Source organism: Ambystoma mexicanum, chromosome 8 (genome assembly GCF_040938575.1).
Source record: "Ambystoma mexicanum isolate Mex_15411 chromosome 8, UKY_AmexF1_1, whole genome shotgun sequence".
Classification (NCBI taxonomy): Eukaryota; Metazoa; Chordata; class Amphibia; order Caudata; family Ambystomatidae; genus Ambystoma; species Ambystoma mexicanum.
In genome coordinates this window covers 1470110663-1470136202 of record NC_090929.1, presented here as the reverse complement: position 1 = coordinate 1470136202, position 25540 = coordinate 1470110663, and the positions used below count along the sequence as shown (strand labels likewise).

General features: G+C 49.7%; 1 protein-coding gene across 2 annotated transcripts in view; it reads left to right on the top strand.

Annotated features, from left to right (window-relative positions):
- Positions 1-25540, top strand: part of BTRC (beta-transducin repeat containing E3 ubiquitin protein ligase) — a 2926431-nt gene that overhangs the window by 264265 nt on the left and 2636626 nt on the right. The window contains exon 2 of one of the 2 annotated variants that reach the window (XM_069611642.1): positions 3239-3337. The exons of the other annotated variant lie outside the window; for it this stretch is intronic. The gene's annotated coding sequence lies outside the window, so the exon portion shown is untranslated. The remainder of the gene's footprint in view (positions 1-3238; positions 3338-25540) is intronic. 2 annotated transcript variants of the gene reach the window in all.

Here is a 25540-nt window from a genome sequence, read left to right as displayed (position 1 = left end):
CGGCGATAATGTCATCGATAGTCGGGGTGAGGTGCCGCTCTCTCTTGATGGCCTTGTTGGGCAGCCTCATGTCCACACAAATACGAACAGAGTCCGGTTGTTTCGGTTTCCTTGCCACAACAATAGGGGATACCCACGGCGTCGGGCCCTCGACTTTCTCAATAATATCCAGATTCACCAGGTTGTCTAGCTCTTTGTCAACCTGCTCCCTCAGATGAAATGGTACCCTCCGGTTGTACAGACTCATCGATATGCAGCCTGACCGGGTCACCAGTCATCATCCCAATGCCGTTAAAGAGGGCAGTGTACTTATCTAGCAGGTCATTGATGTCCTCCAAGTACACCGAGTACGCGAAGGTGACAATCCCCAGGGCCTCTGCAGCAGCACAACTCAGGAGAGTGTTGTTACTCACCGGGGTGACATAGAACCGAGCCTTGATCGTCGAGCCCTCATGCTCCACCTTCGCCACAAATGCACCGTGCAGCGGTATAGGCTCCAGCCCTCCAAAAGCAAATATGCGGGCCCTCAGTGTGGCCAAGTCTGGTGGTGGGTCCATGTTATCGTAGTGTCCCCTCGCCATGACATTGACTGAGGCCCCCATGTCCACCAGCACCGGAACCGGCGAGTGGTTCACCTCCACCACACACCTTGGCTGCCTCCTGCTCTTCCCTTTCAGAATCCCCACACTCGAAACACAGAAAATGTTCTCTTCCTCGTCTTCCTCTGCCTCATCCACCTGGGCCTCTTCCTCACCTTGGTCTACCTGGGCCACATTTGGTGGTCGGCTCTGGCGCGTAGTCCACGTCTGGGCCGGACCTCTTGGTACCAACACTGGCAGAGCCGCTCTGAAGTGGTCCGGCAGGCCGCACCGGCCACAAACCTTCCCCGCTGCCGGGCACTCTGTCGGGTGGGGGAGGTCATAGCCACACTTCTGGCATGACTCCCCTGATCTTCCTGCCCTGTCCGGGGTCCTCCCCCAGGTCTTCTTGTTCCTCTGCCACCCCGCCAGACCGCACACACCTCCTCCGACTTCATCGAGCGTGACCCCGCTTCCATCTTGTTGGCGCGAGCCTCGGCCACCTCATGGCACCGGCCTAGTTCCAATATGCGGGGTACAGTGAGGCCCGGCTCTCTCAGGACCTGCCTCCTGAGTTTGCCGGAGGAGCATGCCTGAATCAGCATTGTGCGTATCATGTCCTCCGCATCCCCCCATGCACATCCTTGGGAGAGGCGGCGCAGGCGACCATAAAAGGTGTCCAGAGTCTCATCGCCCTTTTGCTTGGCCGACAACATGACAAACCTTTCGTAGTCCACATTGGCAAGGGGCAGAAAGTGAGCAAGCAGGACTGCCTTGACCGCATCATAAGACTGGTCCACCAGGGTGAGCGACTCGAAGATCTCCTGGACCGCAGGCCCCGCCGAATACAACATTGTGGCCACCATGCTGTCATTGTCTGTCACCTGAGCAGCTCTGAAGTACATGTCCAGGCGGGCAACCCACCTCCTCCACCGAGGCCCCATGCTGGAAGGTGGGCCCGATGCATCGAATTCAGGGATGGGCTGCAGGGCAGCTTGGACAGCCTGGGCTCTAGCCTGAGCCATGACGGGAGGTGCTTGAGGAGTACCTAACTCTGCCCCGGGCAAAGCCTGGGGTGCAGACGCCTGCCCCCCTCCCTGCGGGGGCCGCTGTGGGGCCTGTTGAGGCTGTGGCGCTGGTTGCTGTCCTGGAGGCTGTAGGGCCTGCTGGGGCTGTGCCACCTGGTCACCATCTTGAGGATCTTCAGCAGCTGCGGCGGCCCCACCCTGCTGATCATCAGAGTCACTCATGGGCTTGAGCGCACAGGCGCACCCCACCTTATGTCCTGGGGGCCACAACTCAATTGCCCCTCAGCACCACGCCAACAGACCTCCTCCCCCTCTCCAGGCACAATGGCAGTCCAAACTGGGGGAGAGGTGATGATGACTAGTCCCCAAGCTCACCTGGGATCGCTTCCAACCACGAGCCACCAGACGAGAAGAAGAGCATCCACTGCAGCCAACCTCGTGATGATGGAGACAAAGAAGAAGCCACAGCGTCCTGATGATGAAGGGAACAAAGAAGAGCCGTGTCTCCACCTTGCTGCAGGCCACAGTGGTGTGGATGTTCCAAAAATTAAGCTGAAATGGTGGAGTGGACTAATCTGGCCCAGCCATGTTAATCCTTCCCCTAGCTTTCACTCGACGTAGGAATCCCAAAACTGGAGTAAAATACACAAATCAGGCATGGGCATGCAGGCTATGCTGCCTGCAATCAGAATATCCAAAAATTGGACCTGGATCGCTTTCACCCTCCAAACCGGAGCCTGGTGAAGTTCCACGGCCTCATAGACAAAATGGCCGCCAGCCGCGTGTACGGTTCGCAGCCACGGCGTGAAACGAAACACTCACGAACGTTCCGTATCATGGAGAAAAAAAATTCGCAATGCCTTTCACCGCCGGGCCCGGGCATCCGTCTGCACTCGTCGCCACTGTTGGGGGTGAGTCCTGGCCCCGATGCGTGCCCGTGAGCCCCCACACTGAACAGACCACACACGACACACGTCTGTCCAGTTCGGGCTCCACGGTCGCTCTGCGGCATCCGGGAACGCCCCGTTTATTTAACTTGCACGCGGCGACGTGCAACATCACGCCGCCGCGTGCACGTCCCACACGGGGCAGCGCCACAGCCGTAATTGTCACTACGAGGTACACGTACCAAGAGCAGCTGCAGGATACATATGGTATGGCTCCTTTTGTTGGATCACATGACAGGCCTGAGTTATATAGAGTTGTTTACCCAGGCAACAGGCCGGTGTTGCTTCAATCCCGGGTCTCCACTGTGAGCAGTAGACAACACAGCAGGTAAGCGCACAGTTTGCAGATATGAGTGGGTGCTTTTTAAACAAAGTGCAACGTAAAGAATGAAGGAATTGGGGCTCTTGTCATGTCCTATCGTCTTTCCTTCCATCAACCACAACGTTCCCCTACCCCTCCCATTGATCTGTACATTTGGGATGTTTCCAGCCGTAGATGGTGGGAGCACCTTTGGCATAGACCCTCACACACTAATGTGGCAGATGCGAAGCGCGCTGCACAGTGCCCAGCTTTGTGCAATTTATTTACATACTATCCACACGGGTCAACATTATGAGATACAGGCTTCAAAGGTAGGAATGTGCATCACACATTAACAACTCATGGGGGTCTCTTTGCCTCTAGATGCACTCCATGGTGACTCAGGGCCAGACGCATGACTGAGGCACGCAGCAGCATCTACCCTTCACCACAGACTGTGGGCTGACTGGAGAGTGAATCAAGGTAGGCCTGCTCAGTTTCTTAGCAGTTAGAGCGTACAGTACCAGATTAGTGGACACTGCTATACAGTAGATGCGCAGATCAGTCACGTTGATTTGTTAAACCCTATAGGTACTTGCAGCCGGTAAGATAGCTCAGCAGGTTGCGCGCTCGCTGCTGCGATCTGAGTGTGATCTGCAGGTCACAGGTTCGAATCCCGGCATGGCCAACTCAGCCTTTCATCCTTCCGAGGTCCATAAATGAGTAATCATTTCGGTTTGGTGATATTGTATGTAAATATGTGCTCTGTAAAGCGCTTTGGATGAAGGCGCTATACAAATAATGTTTATTGCACTTATCAAGTCCGCATACACCCGAGGGCATCATGGCGCTGAAAGGGAGGACGAGGAAAGGCAAGAAATCCATGGCGTCCTTTTTAAAAGAGCTGAGTTTTCAGGTTCTGGCGAAATGTGAGGTGGTCAGTAGTCTCTCGGAGGGGCAGGGCCAGGTTGATCCTTCCTTTTGCGGCCGCAACCGAAAAGACACGGCCGACTTTGCGGACAAATCTGAAATGAGGAATGAGGCACCGCGACCCGACAGGCCGCTTGCGAACTGAGAACACAGGTAGGCAAATGGCGGGGGAATTTGGCTTGTAGGTACTCGGCTCTGGTGCCATAGAAGGCCCTATGCACAATACACATGGATTTAAACATAATCCGCTGAGCAACGGGGAGCCAATGCAGTTGCCTCAGCAGAGGGGTCATGTGAGTCCCAAAAGGAGGGCGGGTGATGGATCTAGCCCTGGCATTTTGAAGCAATTGCAGCCGCCTCGTCAAGTAACCAGGTTGAGCCAAATAGTTGAGGACTGCTGGTACCAACGATTATCATTATATGTTCCCATTTTCTACATTAGTGGGTGGGATACTTCAGCAATCCAGGCTCCATGTCAACAACACTGAGGATTCTTGGAGCCATCTATTCAGGTACAAAATTACGCTGACCCCTGGCACAGCCACAGCATTACTCTAGGATACATAATTAATTTAGCAATTCCCCAACATGTTTAATTTCCGATCATAAAGACCTGAGTGCAGGAAGGATTCCCTTCAAACGAAGACCATTCGACAGTCGAATGTGTTGGACGGTCCAGAAAGTGGGACAGATGTAAATGGTAAGCACATATGATCTAGACGCTGGTGGTCACTAGGGAGGAGGAAACCAGGTATACAGCATGGAATAAACAAATGTCAATTTTTCTCGTTTCCACACAGAGTCTATGTTCCATCCTAAAGAAGGCGGTAACCTAGTATAAACTGCCAAAACAGCGAGCAAGCAGAGTGGCAGACAGACAAATTGGTTTTCAGATACTGCTACCAATGACGTAAGCCCTGACCTAACGGGAATTGTAGAATTAGAAATGACCGGCCCAATAGGGTTCTGGTTGAATCCAGCAAAGACAAAGGAATATTTATTTAGCACATGAACACTTGCACTTATCACTTTTAGAAAACGTTACCACCTTAGTTAGGCATTTGGTTCACGTTGTCAGGATGTGATATATGTAGATTTGTCTTGTGAAAATAGGATTGCTCTGGATAATGAATTGTGAAATAATTGTTTAAGTGTTTGTTACAATAAAAGGAAGAACAAATATTAAATGAAATATGTCACAAAGAAATAGAACATGTGTAATTCCTACAACCTTTGTAGGACAACATTGCATTCAATGCTAGTAAATAATTTAAATTGTAGAAATTGTTACAAGTGTGTCAGGAACAACTTTTGAGTTGTGTAACTGATCCCACCCAACATACGATTTTCCAATTACTATCAACCTTGAAGACAGTCGTTTTTTGTTAATTTGCCGTCTAGAGTGATCAAGTCTCTGGGTGTGGAGAAGCTATCTGCATTTTGGTGAGCACAAATGTTTATTTGATCCCATTTGCACTCAAATGTTGACAGAAGGCAGACTTGAAAATATTTGTATTTTGTTTTGAAGAGCAAGGGGAGCTCTGACAAGAAGCTTGTACATGAGGAATTATGGCTGGTAGTGCAGTTCCAATGCAGTGTCTCACTTTGATAAGCAGATAAGAAGGCAATGGGACAGTAAGAGGGAACAGCATTGATACAATGCAAGGGAACAAGATATACAGTATTGGTTGATTACATATAGTACAATCTTGCCATATATACCTTAATGAAAGATAGAGGAGTGGGCTCAGGGGGAGGAAAACAGACCGATTAGGTGCTTGTTCCAGTGAGAAGTTATTGTTTAAGTGCAGATACGAAACACAGTAAAGTGAGAGTCGATTTAATGTCAGGGGGTGTCGGGAGAGAGGGGGAGTTAGAGTGGTGGGTTCCAAGTAGGAATAAGAAACAGAAGCCAGGGAGGACGAGGTACAGAGATTGACGAGAGCTTGAAAAAGCAGAGTGCAAACCGGCTGGTAGCTGGAGAGGCAGTTACTTAGGTGTGGTGGAGTGAGTGCACATGGATAATCATCCAATTTAAAGGCAGTGGAGTAGGGTGACGATCATGGGCAGTTAAAGAGGGTACTGGTAGCAAAGTTAAGGACATTATCAGGCATGGCAAAGGAGTAAAGAGTCCCATAAGGAAGCTGGAGCAATGATCCAGCCTTCCAAGTACGCGTGTGGAAATGGGTGGATTTAAGAAATGATTGAGCATGGTTTGTGTATTTATTATGAGGGATAAGCGTATTAATCCCATTTTGAATGTTTTGGTGAAGTTGCAACTACTTAAGCTGCATAACAAGAGATTTCTAGTGAGTAGGTTGGAGGATAATCCAGACACAGAGAATGGCCAAATCTTCATGCCAACACCTTGGCATCCAGCATCTCATTCCCTCAGTAGTGACAAAGTTGTGTTTGTGAGGAATCCCCATGACCGGGCATGGGGAGACCATTTTTAAGTATGGGTATCTAAGTTAGTAGAGAATTTAAGGAAGGCATGGTATCAACAGTAAGACAGACACAAGTGACCACAGTTCAAGGGTGTTTATTGAACTTCAACAAGGGTGTGATAAACGCCTATCTTATCCTAAATCTATAGATGGGAGCAAGCTACGACCATCAAATAATAAAAATGCAGCCCTAGTGGAGTCTCATCAAAATAAAAGGGCCTATACAAACAAAATATTACCAATCCTTACCTCTAAATACAAATAGTATGGGGTAGTATTTATGAAAAAGAAAAGTATTCACAAAAATGGAATGTCAGTATGTTCAGGCTGTTAGCCTCCCTTTCCCACATTTTCAACACGGGACAAGGCGGTTCACTCCAGCATAGCACACACTCTGGCTTCTTCGGCACGAGGCTACAGTTCCATTTCCAGCATCAGGGCCTTCTATGCCCAAGACATTTCACTTATAAAAGTCTCTTGATTCAGAGGGCCTGATGTACCAAAACCAACGAAAAGTTCATTTTGTCTTACAAGTACTTAATTCAGGTGATTCACTCCTCACCCTGGATCCCCCTCAGCTGGGCTCAGATTCCTTTTACTCCAATGAACGTTACTTTGGATCCCTCTCTTCTGGGCTCAGATCCCCCATTCCAATGTTCAGAAAATATTCTATCTCGGGTGACTCGGGTTCACCCTGGACCCCCTCTTCCGGACTCAGATCCCCTATTCCAATGTTCAGAGAATATTCTTTCTCGGGTGACTCGGGTTCACCCTGGACCCCCCTTGGCCAGGCACGGATCCTTCTGATTTACACAATTAGTCTCCCTCTGCAGGGCTCAGACCAATTTCAGTTCATATTAACTATCGAAGACTTTCAAATGTGCACAGGGTTTAGCTTGACCCGTTGCAGGACCACTTCAATTTCACAATTCCTTTTTACATTTGCCACCTCTCAGTCTGATACCTAACAGAGACCTTCGAATGAGCACCCACGTGCCGCTGGACCACTCTGTATAAGTTATCCATCTTGGCTTCAAAAGTTCAGTCACTCCTTTTGATGTTCAATTATAATTGCGTCACTCGTTGCAAATGCTTCACACACTGTTCTCTTCAGATTTCTCCATACAATGTTGCCGCTTGCAACCTTGGTTCTAACACAGACCGTTCTGCTATCAGTCTCCCCGACTCACCGGCTGTTCTGAGTTTACTGGCCCTGCTTTGTTGTAGGAGCCAAGGACAGTACCACAGCGGCAAACCCTCCTCGCCGCCTTGGCTATCGACGTGGGAGATCCCGTGGTACCTCCAAAACACAATGCAGGTTTCCTCAGCTTTAATTCTAGGTCATATGTTTCTTATTCTCTAATGCTTGTGAAAGTAATGGTTTTCTTCTGAAAAGGTCATGGGCACTTGCCTCCTTGCAACCCTCTCTGGTCTTGCCGTCTTTCTTCTCGTATTAAACTGCCATCTTGGAACTGCTGCGTCATTGTGCGTTTTGACTTGCTCACAGTGTGCTTTCATGCTCCGCCTTTTATCCCTGTGGGGAAGTGTGATGGAAGTCTGTGTAATGATCCTTAATTGCCTGACTCTGCATGAACATTGTGTTGGGACATGTCAGGTATACAGCTTAGGTGTTAGTCCATTTTCTCTCACAGTGAGCTGTCCATGAGAAAGTGGTGTATCAGTGTCCCAATCCCACTCCCGAAGACCCTTCATCCAGGTGATCCTCCCGCACTGGTCCACCCACAGGAACTGGATCCAAAAGCGATGGCTGTGTCCTGGCCACCTGGATGACAGATCCCCGGGGACTAGCGGGTGAGACACCTTCAGGTTTCTTACAAGATCAACCAGGGAAGTGAATCTTAAATAAATACCAACAATTAATTAGATCTTTGTTGCCACACTCGGAGACCCTAAATTGTTAATTTTGAATGAGCCATCCTGCTCGGTGTGAGAGGATAATGCATAAGTCTCGGAAGGATAGCTCGGGGGCAACGTGCTCGCCTTGGAAGGAAGGCGACATGGAGCAACACAGGTTCGATCCCAAGGGTCCGCGCTTAGAAACCTCTGCGTATTATAAATAACCTATATCATAAGTGCTTCACGGGGACTAGACCAGAGTACTTGGCAGAAACCCCTGAGAAAGCTGTTTTTGTGATCATTGTGATTCAGTGATACTAATTTACTGGTGGTGCCAATATCTAAATTGACCATGGTCCGTAAAGATGCGTTTTATCACAGTGGCACTTAAGGCATGGAATGCAATTCCACTGGACCTGAGAGGTATGATATGGTAGGGCTTTTGTAACGCGCGTGTACACAAGTGTTTCTAGGCGCGACAAGACAAGGAGGGGGAAACATAAGGAGGACAAAACAACATTCTTACGAGGCCCTGTGAAATTCAGATTGTGCAAGAGCAGGGAAGAGGAAAGGGAGAAGTGCAGATGGATGGGGGGCAGGTGGAGGGAGGAGTGCAGGTAACTCAAATGTGCAGCCATTGGGTGGCTCATAATTGCAGAGAGAAGTGACTGTAGGGTTGCAGATACAGACCACAAGTGCTAGGGGAGCTGGGAGGCAGTGCAAGGTGCAACTGGACAAATTGAATCGCAGGAAATGTTCAAGCAGACGTTAACAACATATTTTTTTAGGTACAGTGTTTCCCGATGTTCAGATTGGGTAGTTTGCTGGTTTGATTTTATTTTAATATTTCTAAAGCGCATATCCCAGAGTGTGGAACCTGGCAGAGACTACATCTCGGCGCAGATGGAATCGAATGTAGATAGACTAGGTTGCCTGCTTTAGCCACAGACTTTATTTAAACAGATGGGTTTTTAATTGCTTCCTATAACTAGATAGAGAATTCATTTGCCGCAAATGTTGTGGAAGAGAGTACCAGGCATGAGGGCCCGCATAAGAGAACTGCCTATCTCCCAGGTATTTGTTTTCTAGGGGGGGGATTACTAATAGACCTTGGGCCTCATTACGAGTGTCACACTCACCTGAGTCTCCGCAGGAGCGATGGAGTTTGCCGACCTCTGCCCTGCCCTGTCCTCACCCGAAATACTGGGAGTTCTACCTGTAAGGAGAATGATGGGTTAGTGAGTGGTACTACCCTAACCCAGGGAACCTTTCCCCCTCCCTCTTTGTGCTGAAATATAGTGTCTGAGGGCTCACCCCTTAGTTTGAAATGGCGAGCTCTCCGTCCTGCCTCTGCAGGGGCGCTATGGTGTGGGCCAGCTGGCTGTCGCTCTGACTTGGTGCTGGTTTGCTGGTTGCTGCGCTGGTATTGCGATGCAAACACCGCCGTTTATTTTGGATAGTGGAGTCTTGTACTCCTAAAGTGTGTCCCAAGGTCAGTTACCTCACTGGACACTTAGTACTGCGGGATTTGCCAATGTTCAGAAATGGATCTCTTTTCGGATCAGGTAAGTGCTATGTCCTTGGAATCCCAGTTGCTTCACTGGGTTAAAGCATGTGACAAAGTTCAGGTTCGTATTGTCTATAAATGTTTTTGCCAACAATGCGTCTTCAAGTTCTTACCTGTCTTTCCTTGTTCTTTTCTCTTTGCAGGTTGCCAAAAGGTCACTCGGGAACGGAAAATCCGAAAGCGATAGCAGAGAAGACGAGCGGGAGTGACTTGTCGGTCCGCGAGTGTAAAAGAAGTCGCGAAACCTCCGGACAAGCGCTGAAAAAGGTGAGTAGAAAACCGCTTTTCAGCTTACGCCTCTGTTCTTCTCTTTTCAGGAGTGGTGGTCGCAGTGAAGAAGACTGATCTGCCGGTCACAAAGGCTGAAGAATGCTGTAGCAATCTCAGGAACCAGGTAAGCATGAGATCGAAGCTATAGAAAGCACACACAGCATGGGTTGCTCATTGGGCGTGGCTTTTATAGAGAGCCACGCCCGAAGACGTGTTCAACGTAGTTCTGGTTTGGCACAAAAGGTTCCATACTAGTGGAAACAGGAAGTCTCATGTTACTCTATGGGAGTAGGGAGTACCAATGGATGAAATGGATATTAACCCTATCCTTGCTCGCCATGCTCTCACCCACAGTGCTCCTGCCTGTTTTCCGTTCTTGCCATCGTGAATTGAATATGAAGGTGACTTAGTAGTGCTAGCTAAGCTAGTGCCCATGACAGTCCTCCCCCTCAAGGCCCCTCTCAAAGGTCTGCTTCCTGGACCAGGCCTGGTGGGATTGTTCTGATGGTATTTTGGCGAGTAATCGAGGGGCATAAATGTTCTTGCTTGGTTCCCATGACCTATCTTGGGGCCCATATTCCTTCCAATCCACTAAGTAATACAGGGTGTTTTGTACTATCTTGGAATCCAGCATTTGTTTGACCTCGTACTCTAGTTCCTCCCCTTTGATTTCTATGGGGGCTGGTGGAGCTAGTGTTCTAGTCCCAGGGTGTACAGGTTTCAACAAGGAAACATGAAAAACCGGGTGTATGCGCATTTTTGGTGGTAGAGTTAACCTCATGGCAACAGGAGTAACTACACTTTCAATTGTGAACGGGCCTAAGAACCTTGGTTAGAATTTCCTGGCCCCTTTTAATGCTATGTATTTAGATGCAAGCCATACCGAATCTCCTACTTGGTAGTTTGGGGCCTGTCGTCGGTGACGGTCAGCACACTTTTTTGTGTAGCCTTGGCTGCCTCAAGATGTTCTACTGCATCTTTGGTTGCTTGTGAGATGTTTTTGTGTAAAGTCTTAATGGCTGGCATTTCGATGGTCCTTGGTGGGTCATATGTCCAAGTCCTTGGGTTGCGGCCATAAAGAGTATAAAATGGCGTTATGCGTGTGGAGGCGTGTACTGAATTATTGTATGCATATTCAGCTATCCACAGGATTTCCTCCCAAGAGCATTCTGTCTGATGTAATAAACAACTGAGGTATTGCTCCAGAGTCTGATTTGTGCGCTCTGTTTGCCCGTCTGTTTGCGGATGGTGACTGGTGGACAATCGGATTTCTATTTTGGCCAACGAGCAACAATGCTTCCAGAATCGTGACACAAATTGGCTTCCCCTATCGGAGACTAATATGGACGGAAACCCATATAACTTCACTATGTTATTGAGAAATACCCGAGCCAAGGCCTGAGCAGGCGGAATGCCTTTTAAGGCGATGAAATGGGCCATCTTGGTGAATAAATCTACCAACACAAGGATGGGGTTAAATCCGGAACTAGGTGCTAGGTCTGTGACAAAGTCCATGGAGACAGTGTGCCAGGGTGTGGGTGGTATCGCCAGTGGTTGTAATAAACCGGCTGGTCTTTGTCTTGAGGTCTTGTTCTGAGCACATGTTCCACATGAGTTGACAAAGTCGTGGGTGTCTTGTCGCCAAGTTGGCCACCAGTAGGATCTTTCAATTTTTTCAGCAGTCTTTGCCACTCCTGGGTGCCCTTCAATTAGTGAATTGTGGTAGTTAGTGCGTATTTCTTCCTGCAATGTGCGTGTTGGAAGGTAAAGACGATCTTGGTAATACGGTAGGCCGTCCTTGATGGAAAAATTAACTCCCTTGTTCCTCCATGTTCGTAATTCACTTACGGATAGGCTGTCCTTTATCTTCTGCTTGAATGCCTCCCATGAAGAATCATCTCCACAGAGACCCAGGATCTTGTCACTAGGGATGATGCCCACCGGATCAGGAATGCTGTAAGCTTGTTCTCCTTTGCCGATGCGTGATAAGGCGTCTGCCTTCCCATTTTTAACTCCGGGCCAGTAAGTGATCACAAAATCATATTCTGATAGGAACAGAGCCCAGTGAAGCTGTCGGGATGATTGTGCTTTAGCCGAACGCAAGTACTGGAGATTTCGATGATCAGTTATTATGGTGATGGTATGCTTGGCTCAGAGTAAATAATGCCTCCATTCCTTGAGGGCCTCCTTAATCGCAAGCAGTTCCTTATCCATTACTGCGTAATTCAGTTCGGCTGGGGAAAATTTCTTCGACCAGAAAGCCATGGGGTGCAGATGACCTGTGTCGGGATTCCGTTGGGATAAGACCGCTCCCATGGCTACACTTGAAGCGTCAGTCTCAACGATGTAAGGAAGGTCTGGTTGTAGATGTTGTAATACAGGGGCTGACGTAAATCTGCTCTTTAGAGCACAGAATGCCTCTTCTGGTGCGGGAGTCCATTCAATTTTTCGGTGCTTGCGTAGGAGAGTAGTGATAGGATGCACCATGTGGGAAAATCCTGGTATAAAACGTTGGTAGAAGTTCGCAAAACCAAGAAAGCTCTGCACTACCTTTAGAGACGAAGATGATGGCCAAGTGAGGATCGCCTCTACTTTCCTGTTGTCCATTCGGATCCCTTGTGGTGACAACAGGAATCCTAGAAACTTGACTTCGGTGACATGGAAGGAGCATTTTTCAAGCTTGGCATATAGGTGGTTTTCGTGTAACTTGTGGAGAACTGCTCGCACATGTGCTACATGTTCTTGTACGGTAGCCGAGTAAATGAGGATGTCATCTATGTACACTACAGCACATACGTCTAACAGTTCTCGCAGGACATCATTCATGAAGTGTTGAAATGCCGCCGGCGCATTACATAGCCCGAACGGCATTAGCTAATACTCGTAGAGGCCGTACCTGGTGCGGGACGCGGTCTTCCATTCATCACCCTCCTTTACGTGCACCAGGTGATAGGCCCCTCGAAGATCCAGTTTTGTATACACTTGCGCTTGTTGTACTTGGTCGAGCAACACAGGTATTAGCGGTAATGGGTACCGGTTCTTTACCGTGACCTGGTTTAACGCGCGATAATGCACGTTCTTAGGTCCCCCTCCTTCTTTGGGACGAAGAAGAGGGGACAAGCTGCGGGGGATTTTGAAGGGCGAATAAAACCATTCACGAGATACTGGTCCAAGTAATTCTTTAGATGGGCATTTTCCCCTTCTGTCAGGGCATATATGCGACTGCATGGGACCTTTGCCCCAGGTCATAGGAACGATGCGGGGGCAGTGTATTGGCTTGTTCTTTGGCGAATACGTCTTGAAAGTCCTGGTATTCTTTGGGTAGGGCCCCTAGTATTCCCAATACTGGGAGCGTCTTCTGAGATGCTGATATCGGATGTTTTGGTGCCTGACCTGACTCATAACAGTGTCTGCAGTCCCTGGGAAAGGTTAACGACCTGCTACGCCAATCTATGAGCGGGTTGTGTTTCTCGAGCCAAATTTCTTCTTTATGTCCGTCTTGACAGAGCATAATGACCTTTGCAGTACAACGGGTAACAGGGCCTGATAGTAGCTGAGTTATGCCGACAGCGGTTACATTGTCTGCGACTTCCTTTGCACAGACTGACAAACCAAATTTGTCTGCTGTCTCCAAGTCCAAATAATTCCCAATGGCTCCGCTATCCACAAATGCTTCAAGTGTGTGTAACCTGGAGGGTTGGTGTTGGTCCATGATGGTCACTGGGATGGTCAAGTGGGAGGTCAAGGGACTCTTAGTTGCGCTCGACAAACCGACCTCTATGTTTGTCGGGAGTTGGAGTTTTCCACCTCGGTTGCTCCCTTTGCTCCGTCCATAGCTCCAACTGTCTTTCGAGGGGGTTTTGCCAGGCAATTACGGAGAAAATGGCCAGATTGTCCACAGTACAAGCATAATTGCTCTTGCTGCCTTCTATCGCGTTCTGCCTTGGTGAGTGGACCTCGAACTCCACCCATTTGCATGGGTTCAGGATGTGCTTCCATGGGCTGGCGAATCAGCGTCTCTTTGGGGCGCATGTAGAACGTCCTGCTCTCGGAGCGTGTGCGGTCGGCCCTCCGGGTTTGTAAACGGTGATCAAGCTGAATTGCTAGGTCAATGTATTCGACGCACCCAGCAGGCGGGTTGACTACTTGTACCAGGACGTCTTTGAGTTCCTCTCGTAGACCTCGGTAAAATAGAGTTGTACGTTTTTCTTCGGGCCGGTTTGTTTTGGCTACCAGCCAATTAAAAGTTGCTACATAAGCCAAAAGATCCTGATTTCCTTGTCGAAGAGATAACAACTCGTCATCCAAGGCCTGTCCTTGTATGCTACGAGTGAAGAGCTTCTCCAACTCACACTGGAAACCGGCAAAATTCCGGAGCAAAGGGTCGTCCCTGTTGACTAACGGCACGGACCAGTCTGCGGCATGTCCCCCCAAGTATGACAACACAAAGGCCACTTTTGATTGGTCTGTGGGGAACAACCCTGGTTTGCACAGGAAATGTAGGCGACACTGCTTCATGAAAGTTCCGAACCTTTTGGTTTCTCCTAAGAACCTCTCCGGAGGGGCCAGTGGTATCTTGCCTGGAAGGACTACTTGTACTGGGGCTGCTATGGGTAGAGGTGATGACGTTGGCGTAGCTGTGGCTCCCCCTGGCAACGGTACTAATCCTGCTTGAGTCTGTAGTAATTGGCGAGCAATCTTGTCTGTTTTGTCCCTGTTCACTATCAGTTCACGCCTCAGGGCGCTTGTCTCAGAACGGGCTGCATGCACCTCAGCCCGCAGCTCCCCCAATAACTGTGACAGCTGATCTACCTCTGAGGTCTCCATCACTCAGGTGGAGGTGTTTAAGGGTTGGCTTCGTGTTCTGTCACGCTCACCTGAGTCTCCGCAGGAGCGATGGAGTTTGCCGACCTCTGCCCTGCCCTCTCCTCACCCGGAATACTGGGAGTTCTACCTGTAAGGAGAATGATGGGTTAATGAGTGGTACTGCCCTAACCCAGGGAACCTTTCCCCCTCCCTCTGTGTGCTGAAATATAGTGTCTGAGGGCTCACCTCTTAGTTTGAAATGACGAGCTCTCCGTCCTGCCTCTGCAGGGGCGCTATGGTGTGGGCCAGCTGGCTGTCGCGCTGACTTGGTGCTGGTTTTGCTGGTTGCTGCACTGGTATTGTGATGCAAACACCGCCGTTTATTTTGGATAGTGGAGTCTTGTACTCCTAAAGAGTGTCCCAAGGCCAGTTACCTCACTGGACCCTTTGTACTGCGGGAATTGCAGATGTGCAGAAATGGATCTCTTTTCGGATCAGTTAAGTGCTATATGTCCTTGGAATCCCAGTTGCTTCACTGGGTTAAAGCATGTGACAAAGTTCAGGTTCGTATTGTCTATAAATGTTTTTGGCAACAATGTATCTTCAAGTTCTAACCTGTCTTTCCTTGTTCTTTTCTCTTTGCAGGTTGCCAAAAGGTAACTCGGGAACGGAAAATCCGAAAGTGATTGCAGAGAAGACGAGCGGGAGTGACTTGTCGGTCCGCGAGTGGAAAAGAAGTCGCGAAACCTCCGGACGAGTGCTGAAAAAGGTGAATAGAAAACCACTTATCAGCTTACGCCTCTGTTCTTCTCTTTCCAGGAGCGGTGTTCGCAGTGAAGAAGACTGATCTGCCGGTCACAAATGCTGAAGAATGCCTTAGAAATCTCAGGAACCAGGTAAGCATGTGCTCAAAGCTACAGAAAGCACACGAAGCATGGGTTGCTCATTGGGCGTGGCTTTTATAGAGAGCCACGCCCGAAGACTAGAGTGTTCAACGTAGTTCTGGGTTGGCACAAAAGGATCCATACTAGTGGAAACAGGAAGTCTCATGTTACTCTATGGGAGTAGGGAGTACCAATGAATGAAATGGATATTAACCCTATCCTTGCTCGCCATGCTCTCACCCACAGTGCTCCTGCCTGTTTTCCCTTCTTGCCATCATGAATTGAATATGAAGGTGACTTAGTAGTGCTAGCTAAGCTAGTGCCCATGACAGTATGGCAGTAAATGGTAAAATGAATTGCCTCCAATTTTACCACTATGCCAAATTATGAATTTTGGCTTTCAGTGGAAGATTTACCTCCAGCAAAACCCTGGAGGTAAATCTTGCCACTCAACGCCAAAATAATCGGCAGAATTGCTGGAATTATGGCGGCAGTAATTATGCAAAAAAAGCCCTGACCAAGTGGTGGTAACTTTAATACTTCTACGTCCAGTCCCTTTTCCTCCATACTTATGGAACATTCCTCCGTCCTGTGGGACGGGACCGGAGAGCTTTTTTTAAGTCCTTCCTCTCTTTCTACGTGGGGCCCGGCACGCGGCCGTAACCCCGCCCATCTCGGCTCCGCCCCGCACATCGCCCATCAGACCTTTTCTCTGCTTGTTCGGGACTGGACGCACTTGCATCCTCGGAAGATCTTCTTCCCTTTTTTTCCTCCCCTCGGGCTCTCGCTAGCGATCGTGTACTAGTCTGTCTGTCGTTCAAACTAGACTTTCCAGATTTTTCATCGTGTCACTGACGCTTCGCGAGGATCCCCATCCTCTTTGTCTAGAGTGTTTGGGTCTGGATCACCGTTGGGGCTCCTATTTTTATTGCGACTCCCTTTCGGTCCGGGCACTTCAACGTCGGTTGGAGCGGTGGGAGGAGGTGTTTCGACATACTCCTCCTTTGCATTTTCAGGTATATCGACACAAAGAAGAAAAGCCCGGTAAGTTCTTTACTTTTCAGAGCACCCCGGCTGGGAGATAGCTGTCCGGGCTCTTCCCGAGCCGGGAGGAGCGTTGATCGCTCTGTCACCGGGGATTTCCCCGAGGTGCCTTCTGGGCCTAATAATTGTACCAGAGTTTTCTCCGAGGGTCTCCGTAAGGGGCCTGTGGATACCGGAGCATGCTCCGAGGCCCCTCCTGTGGGGGCTGCTTGTAGACCCTGTTCTACTGAGTCGTGGGGTACCAGAGCTCGCTTTGAGGCCTCGTTATCGGCTTCCCTCAAAAGCACTGGGGTGCGCCCCGAGGCCTTTGCTGGGCTTGGTGTTTCCGAACGGATGTTCGAGGCCCGCGCTAGTAAGGCTGTTACCGGACCTGAGTCCGAAGTCCCTCGTGCAGAGGCTAAAGTGACCAACATTTCTGAGAGGCCTGTGAAGGCTAGTTTGGCTATTGTTATGTTGCAGAAACATTCCAGGCCTCATAGTACCGGCTCGGTCGAGGTTCCTTATGTTAAGGCTAAAATTAAGACCCCTGACCCACTGACGGGGACCCCTGTCTCACTTCCACACGTGCCGCAGTTCCCCTCAGGTGATGGCAAAATGGCATCCGTTCCCGCCGCCACCACCACGGCGGCCATTTTGGGTGCTTCCCCTACAACTACGCCATCGGCCTCAGGTGTAGGAGTTGGTTCTGCGGGTGAACATAAAGTTCCTTGTGCTCATCCATTTCGTCCATTTTACTATTGGAACGCCCGGATGCCCCTTCCGGAAAATGTCTTGTTGCCTGTGGGTTTGGCACTTTTGATTTTTGTGGACATTTCGGGAGATGGGCCTGTGTGGCAACCCTCCCCTCTGCGTCCCTAGAATTATCCTCCTCATGAGAGGCCTTCTCCGGCAGTTCCAAATTTGCTGAAAAAGGACGCCTCTTTCAGCAAATTTCAGACGCTCATGCGTACCGACCCCATGAGAGAGTATTTCAAGGGTCTTTTTAGGGAGATATGCCCGCCTGCGCCTCCGGCTCCACCCGTTCCACCAGCGGTTCCGCCGGCTCCGCCCTTGCCTACGGTGCCTCCACCAACCCTTCCGCCCTTGACCCCAATGTCCTCCGTGGACAAGGCAGTGCCTGACACGGTTCAGCAGGATCCTGACCTGTCGGATGATGTGCAGGGCGAGCAGGACAGCGAAGACCAGCCCCGCTCCATTAGAGGTTTTCACGACCGGGTACTGGACATGATGTGCCTATTGGATGTTCCAGTGCCCGAGGCACCCGCTCTGCAGGAGGGTGTGCTTTCGGGGGCGTTCACCTTGTCTCCTTCGGAGAGTCCCGCCTGTTCTTGCAGAAGGACGTTTTAGCCTAGGTCCGCAGGGTCTGGGAAAAGCTGCACTCTGGACTTTTCGTCAATAAGAAAATTGACGCGCGATACAGGCTGCATTCTTCGGAAGAGGTGGCCCTGTCATTTTGTCCGCCCCCTCCTCCACAGTGATGGCTGCGGCCACTTTGCAGTCCAGGCCTACAGTGTCCTCTTCTACGATGGCGACTCAGGTTCTGGGGAAAGAGGACAAACTCCTGGACTCCCTTGGGAGGAAGATTTTTGCTAACTCGGCCTTGCAGCTCCGGCAGGCTAATGCTGAACTGGTGTTAGCGGGGCGAATATGAAGATGTGGAAAGGTCTGTCGGAATTCGAGGAGTTCATTCCGGTCGAGAAGCTGGAAGACTTTAAGGCGGGATTATCTGATGCCAGAGTCTTGGCCCAGGATCTACTTGAGGCCGCGGCTCATCATGTCGACACGCGTCATGATTCCTGCCCCTCATGTCCCCAGCCCTCCAAGATGTCAGGCTGGAGGCAGGCCACGATCACCTACATGGCCCTCAAGGGCCTCTCCATCCCTCCAAAGACCCACTTAGAGTCAGACTTGGCGCTTGTGGCACAGACTCACTCACTCCCATAGGATAACATTGTGGATTGGACTTTTAGTGCATTGATGGGGACAAGATAGATGCCCCCACATATTTCGGTTCCCAGAACTGCATGTGTGGTCTAGTCTTTTGGGTGTGGTTCATCCCAGAGACACCTGGGATATCCAGAGACTATTTAAGCCACACCCAGGCTGAGAAACATGCTTTGCGTTTTCTGCACCTGCAGCGTGACGCTCACCGTGTTCGGATCGGTCTCCAGTAGGCCTGCATCTTTCTTCTGTGCTCAGCTCCTGCAAGAACAAGAACACCGTTAGGACAGCCTTACCTTGCGGCGCTTCTGTCCATCATTCATCGCTCCTTCTGTTCTGCGGGCATCTTCGGCGGTGTCATTCCCATCCCGGCACGCAGCTTCATAAGGAAAAGGGAAAAGAACAGAAAAAAGGCATTAGTAAGCATTCTGCAAATCTTCGCTTATTTTTAAATACTGTACGAGCTTCAAACGCTTACCTGAATCCCAGCCGCTCTGCAGGAACTCTGTCTCCAGAACTTCTCATCCATCTGCAAGAGGGAAAAGACACTCCAGGTTAGCGTTGAAACATCTAGAGGCGCCGCATACCGCGCTTACCCACTGTATTTGTTCTTCATAACTGTCATCCACGCTGAAAACGTCGCGACACCTAAAAGACACAGAAAAAGAACTCCGTTCAATGCAAATACGAAAGGGGTGCATCGCGCTCTCACTCACCTTCAGCGCTACTCATCTCAGCAGCACGCCGCCATCCCCGGACGCCGCCATCATCTAAGGAAGGAAAGGAACGAAGTTGGAGAACTGGTAAAAAGACTTATTATACTTACCTGTCAGACTCTTGCCAGTGAAGTAACTAGGCATCAACGAGCCTGCATCAATCAACGCGCCCCTTCGCTGAAAGCAGGACGGAGAGCACGCTATCCAAGAAAACAAGGTGAACTGTGAATCAAAGGGAAGGGTTGGACCCCGGGGAAGAAGGGGTTCAAGCACACGGAGACAATAGGGAGTTAAACTCTACCAATCCTGTGTTTCAGGCCCAGTGTCCAGTCGAATAGCCTCCAGGGAAGGGATTGAGGTCGTAAGAGGTCAGAACAGGCTGAGTGACGTCCCCGTGGATACCAGGTGAGCGTTACAACACGTCGGCTCGGGGCTTTATGCTGGGTGTTGACACCTCTCGACAGGCGTGGTTGCATGTCACCAAGTTCTCGAAGGAGGTGCAGGACAAGGTGTTGGACCTGCCGTTTGATGGTAAGGAGCTTTTTCATTCCACAACGGATGTGGTGCTCACCAAAATGAAGGACAACACCCAGACAGCTAAATCCTTGTCAGTCCTGGTTAAAACCCCTTTTAGGACCCAGAGACTGCTGTTGCAAAGCCGGCCCTCCTCCGGTTTCAGGGGCTTCCTAGACCGGAGATCCCGCAGAGTGGATACTCATTTGGGTAATAACCACCGGAGGCAGCAACGGACTCAGTTTTTCTCCCGCTCCTCAGCCTCCTCCTCAGGTTCAGGTAGTAACACCACTGAAAAGCCTGCCAAATGAAGGTTCTCGCTCGCAAGAGACCCCGGTGGGTGGACGCATTGCGTCTCATTGGGAGGCGTGGCAGACCATCACCGAGGACAGGTGGGTCTTGTCACTCGGGTGGGCTTCCGCTTACCCCACCCCACCCCAACCCCACCCTTCCCCCCTCCTTTCCAGCAGTCGTGATCGCCCTCCCTTAAAGCCGAGGTGCAGAAACTGCAGGACCTCAGAGCTGTGGAACCCGTTCCTCTTGGGGAGCAAGGGGAGAGCTTCTACTCCCGGCTGTTTACGGTGCCCAAACCCAACCAGGCTGGCCTGCGCACCATCCATCAGTTCAATCTTTTCCTACCCCAAGAGAAATTCAAGATGATCTGGCCCGGCCAGATACTGTCTTCCCTGCAGATGGGTGATTGGCTCAGCGTGGTGGATCCTCAGGATGCCTTCATGCATATCCTGATCTGGGGTCCACACAGGAGATATCTCTGTTTCTCTGTGGGAGAGGAGCATTTCCAGTGCTTCCTTTTGCCCTAAGTTCGGCACAACGTGTCTTTACGAAGATGATGTCGGTGATAGCGGCCTGTCTTCGTCTGCAGGGTATCCATGTATATCCGTATTTGGACGACTGGGCTCTTGCGCAGCCCTTGCCCGCTGAAAGCTGCCTGCAATCTTCAGTCTCTCCTCCAGCTCCTGTTCCACCTCGGGCTGTCGGTGAACTGGCGGAAATCTTCCATGACGGTCTCTCAGGACTTGACCTTCCTGGGTTTTCGCTGGAATACGATTGACTGCAGAGTGTACCTGACGGGGACAGAATGGCAGATCTGTTGGCCATGTGTCAGATGTTTGCGCAGTCGGAGAGCATGTTGGCCTGGTGGTTTCAGAGGCTTCTGGGCCTCATGGCCTCGTGCATTTTGGTGCTTCCTCTTGCTCGCCTCAAGATGAGGCGGACACATATGGCTCTTCGGAGCTCTTGGCTTCAGGCTGTGGATCTGGACTCCAAGTTGATAACGATTCCGGCTTCCATGAGAGCGGACCTGGACTGGTGGTCGTCTCTCAGTAACCTGTCATGGGGGCGGGGTTTCAGGACCCAGCTCCGACGATAATGGTCACAACGGACTCCTCCCTTCTTCAGGTCTCGGATCTTTGGTCGCCCCAGGACAAGCTCCTCCACATAAATTATCTGGAGCTCATGGTGATTTTCCTAGCGCTCAAGGCGTTCAGACCGATCGTAGCCAGCAAGTTGGTCCGGATTCGCACGGCCAATGTGGTGTCGATGTTTTACATCAACAAGCAAGGGGGCACCAAGTCTCCCCCGCTCGTGGAGCTGTCATCCAGATTTGGGAGTGGGCGGTTCAGCATGGTGTCTGGCTACTTGCAGTACACATTCTGGGCCAGCGGAATGTCACAGCAGATGCCCTCAGTCGGCAGACTATAGTCAGCTACGAGTGGGAATTGAAGGCAGAGGTCCTCTCCATGGATTTTCCTGCGCTGGGGCACTCCGGAAGTGGACCTCTTCGCTACGGCGGCAAACAAGAAGCTTCCTCTGTATGCCTCCAGAAACGGACTGGGAGCCTCCTCTCTGGGGGATGCTCTCGATATTCCATGGCACAATATGAGGGCTTGTGCTTTCCCGCATCTAGTTCATCGGACGATTTGCAAATTGAAGAACTCGGCAAACTTTTCTTTTCTGCTCATAGCCCCGTGGTGGCCAGCCAGGTTTTGGTTCTCAGAACTTCAACAGCTGTCAGTGTATCTGCCGATCAGGCTACCAGTGACCTCCGATCTTCATCACCAGGGGGTACACCAACTGTGGCACCCCTCCCCACACTCACTCAGCTTTGCGGCGTGATGCCGGAGTTCAGGTCTTTAGAACATCTTAGCCTGTCTGCGGATAACATGCACATTATCCAGGCAGCCAGAAAACTTTCGACTAGGTCCCAGTACAGAAGCAAATGGCTTAGGTTCTGTCATTGGTGTTTAAACAAGCAGTTGGACCCGAGGCGGGCTACAATTGACATGGTATTGTCCTTTGTATCCTACTTAGCAGAGTCGGGAGTTCACGTTCTGTCATGTAGAACTTATCTTTCGGCGGTTTCCGCCTACCTATCTACAGACCAATGTTCTTACTCTGTCTAATCCAGTGGTTAAGAGACATTTTGCAGGCTTGACATGCCTTTATCCTCCGATTCGCAGTCGCACCCGGCGTGGGATCTAAATGTGGTCCTGACGGCGTTGTGCCATAAGCCTTTCGAACCAATGGCCACGGTGGACCTCAAACACCTGGAAGGTGTCCTTTTTGGTGGCCGTCACTTCGGCAAGGCGAGTGAGTGAGCTCCAAGCTTTGTCCGTGGAACATCCCTTCTTGGCTTTTCACAAGGATAAGGTGGTCCTACGGACAAACCCTGCTTTCTTGCCGAAGGTGGTTTCTGAGTTCCATCTAAACCAGTCTATTTCCCGGCCCGTCTTTTTCCCGAGCCCTGCTTCAGAGGCGGACAGGGTTCTACACTGTCTGGATGTTAGGAGGGCTCTTAAGTTCTATCTTGACAGAACTTCCGAGTTTAGGAGCTCTTCTCAACTGTTCGTCACCTTTGGTAACCGACAAGGTAAGCAGGCTTCTAAGGCGACCATCTCCCGATGGATCGCGGCCTGCATCACGGAGTCTTACACCGTTCAAGGGCTGAAGCCTCCTAAAGGTATTCATGCACACCTGGTGCACGGCAAGGCAGCCGCAGTTGCCTTTCAGAAATATGTCCCCTGGGAGACCATCGCAAAGGCAGCTACTTGGGCCTCCCCATCGGCTTTTTGTAAACATTATTGTTTAGACCCGAGTTCAAGAGCTGATGCTCAGTTTGGTTAGGCTGTGCTGAAGAACCTGTTTCAGTAAGGTTTTTTTTTCCATCCACCCATAGTTCCTGTAAGGAGTGCTTGGGAATCTCCCATAGGTATGAAGGAAAGGGGACGGGACGTAGGAGAATAACCAGGTTACTCACCGTAGTGACCAGCTTCCTCCTAGTCCATAGTCCCCTTTCCTCTATACGCCCGCCCGCCGTCCCCTCTAATAAGGTTCCACTGTTATTGCTAAAAGGTCTCTGACCTGGTGATAGAAAAGGACTGATGGGCGATGCACGGGGCGGATCTGAGATGGGTGGGGTTACGGCCGCGTGTTGGGTCCCGCGTAGAAGGAGAGGAAGGACTAAAAACAATTGACATTTTGGATGCTTTTACAAAGCACTCTGGTCCCGTCCCACAGGACGGAGGAATGTCCTATAAGTGTGGAGGAAAGGGGACTATGGACTAGGAGTAAGGTGGTCACTACGGTGAGTAACCTGGTTAATCTGTTTGGTGGCATTTCAGAGGATTTACCTCTGAAATACCTCAAACTTGTAATGAGGCCCTTTGTCCTTTAGATCGCAAAGTACGGGTGTGGCACAATCTTAGATGTCAGATAGATTGGGCAAACCCATGAATGCATTTGAAGACAAATCATAACATCTTAAACTCTATTCGTTGTTGAACTGGCAACCAATGTAGTCCTCTCTGGAACCCTGAGACAGGTGTTTTCCATGGCAATGAAAAGATAATACGTTCTGCTGAGTTCTGTGCCACCTGCAAGCGTTGAAGTTGATATTTGGGTATTCTCGATAGAAAGGCATTGCAGTAATCCAGGTTGAAATTCATAACGGTGCCTACCACAATGGGACGATCCTTCGCAGAACTGAGTGAGAGCAGGGGTTTTAAAAGTTTCAGTTCAAAATAAAGACTTTATGATTTGATTAACTTGCAGATTGCAACTTAGGCTGGACTGCTAAATGCAGCCCAGACTGAGTGTATTTAGTTGCGGGCCAAAAAGAAGTGGGGCACGGGACCAGTGGTATCACATGAAACAGTTTCTTTTTTGGGCCCAAAACGATAATCTCGGTTTTCAAGGGGTTCAGTTGCTGTTTATTTTCCATGAGCCAAAGTTAGATTTTTTTTTCAGCACACTTCGCAACTCGCTCCACTGCCTCCAATGGTTGCTTTAGAGGAACGTAAATCTGCGTGCCGTCTGCATATGAGTGTTACTGTAAACGTTGGATAATAAGGGTGACAGAAGACCCCTGTGGCACTCCACAGTTGACAAGTAGTGCTTAAGAAAAAATAAGGGCCTGTTTTGACCTGTTGAAATCGATCGGCTAGAAATGAGTCAAACCATTTGATGGCCTCTTTGGATACATGTGCCAGAGATGTCAATCTGGTTTAAGTATACCACCGTATCAGCATCGAGAAGGTCATCCCAGACAGCCAATAAGGCGGTCTCAGTGCCATGAACTGGCCTAAATCCTGATTGATAGGCACCCAGAATGTTCTTTTATTCCACAAACACCTGCAACTGCCTGGTCACAATTATTTCTAGAATTTTGGCTGGCCAGAGAAGGCCTGCAATAGAACGATAGTTGGATAGAATTTTAAGATCTAATGTGGACTTTTTTTTAACGGTGGAGTGAAGTACCATTTCTTTAGTTCCACCGGTCCAGTACCCTGAGTTAGTGAGGCATTCACCCATGGCTGTATGGGCTTACTGAGAGCTAGCGTATGGTGTTTGGCCAGGTAAACCGAAATGGGGTCATAGCTGTGATTGGTTGGCTTGAAATTGGTAATGAGTTTCTCAATACTTTCTTCTATCACCGCCGAGAATATAAATTTGGGTGCAGTCGCTCCATCGTCCACCATGTGGTCGGTGATCGGCTCACTGTAGGGGGTTACTATATAATAATCGATTTTGTGACTAATCTGATTTTTCTCAAGAAAGCATTAAAATCATTTACCATCTTTTAAGATTTTGGTAAGCTGGCATTTATACAAATAGGATTGGGAACATGACGAATGCCTGTAAACAGGGCTTTTGGTCGATTATCTGCTAGATGTATCTGTTTTTGAAGGCAGATAGATTTGTCCAATAAAATCTTTTCGAGGGGATTGGGTCCTACGACGTATTCCATATCTGACAGTAATCACCACAGCTTTGCTGTGGTGATTACTGTCATAGATATGGAATACGTCGTCGGACCATCCCATCGAAAGAACGTTACCAGGAAAGAGAGTAACTTGTTTGTCTTTATAACGCTTTAACGCAAGCTAAGCTTTACATGGTCAGCATCAGCTCTTGTCCTACGCCATTTTATTTTATTGTTTTCGGTAGAGACCTTTGAGAGATTTCAGTTTTTCACTGTACCATTGATTGTTTCTTTTTGGCGCAGTTTTAGTCTTTCTTTGGGGGGGGGGACATACTCTCGCAGTTAGCTTGTAGCTGCTGCATCAGTTTTGTATAAAGGTCTGCACAAGCAGATTCCTTTAATATTGTTGGTATGTCACACAGGAGCTTGCTATCATAAATAAGGTTGAGATCCTTTTTCCGACAAGTAGTTATAGGCTGGTGAATACCTT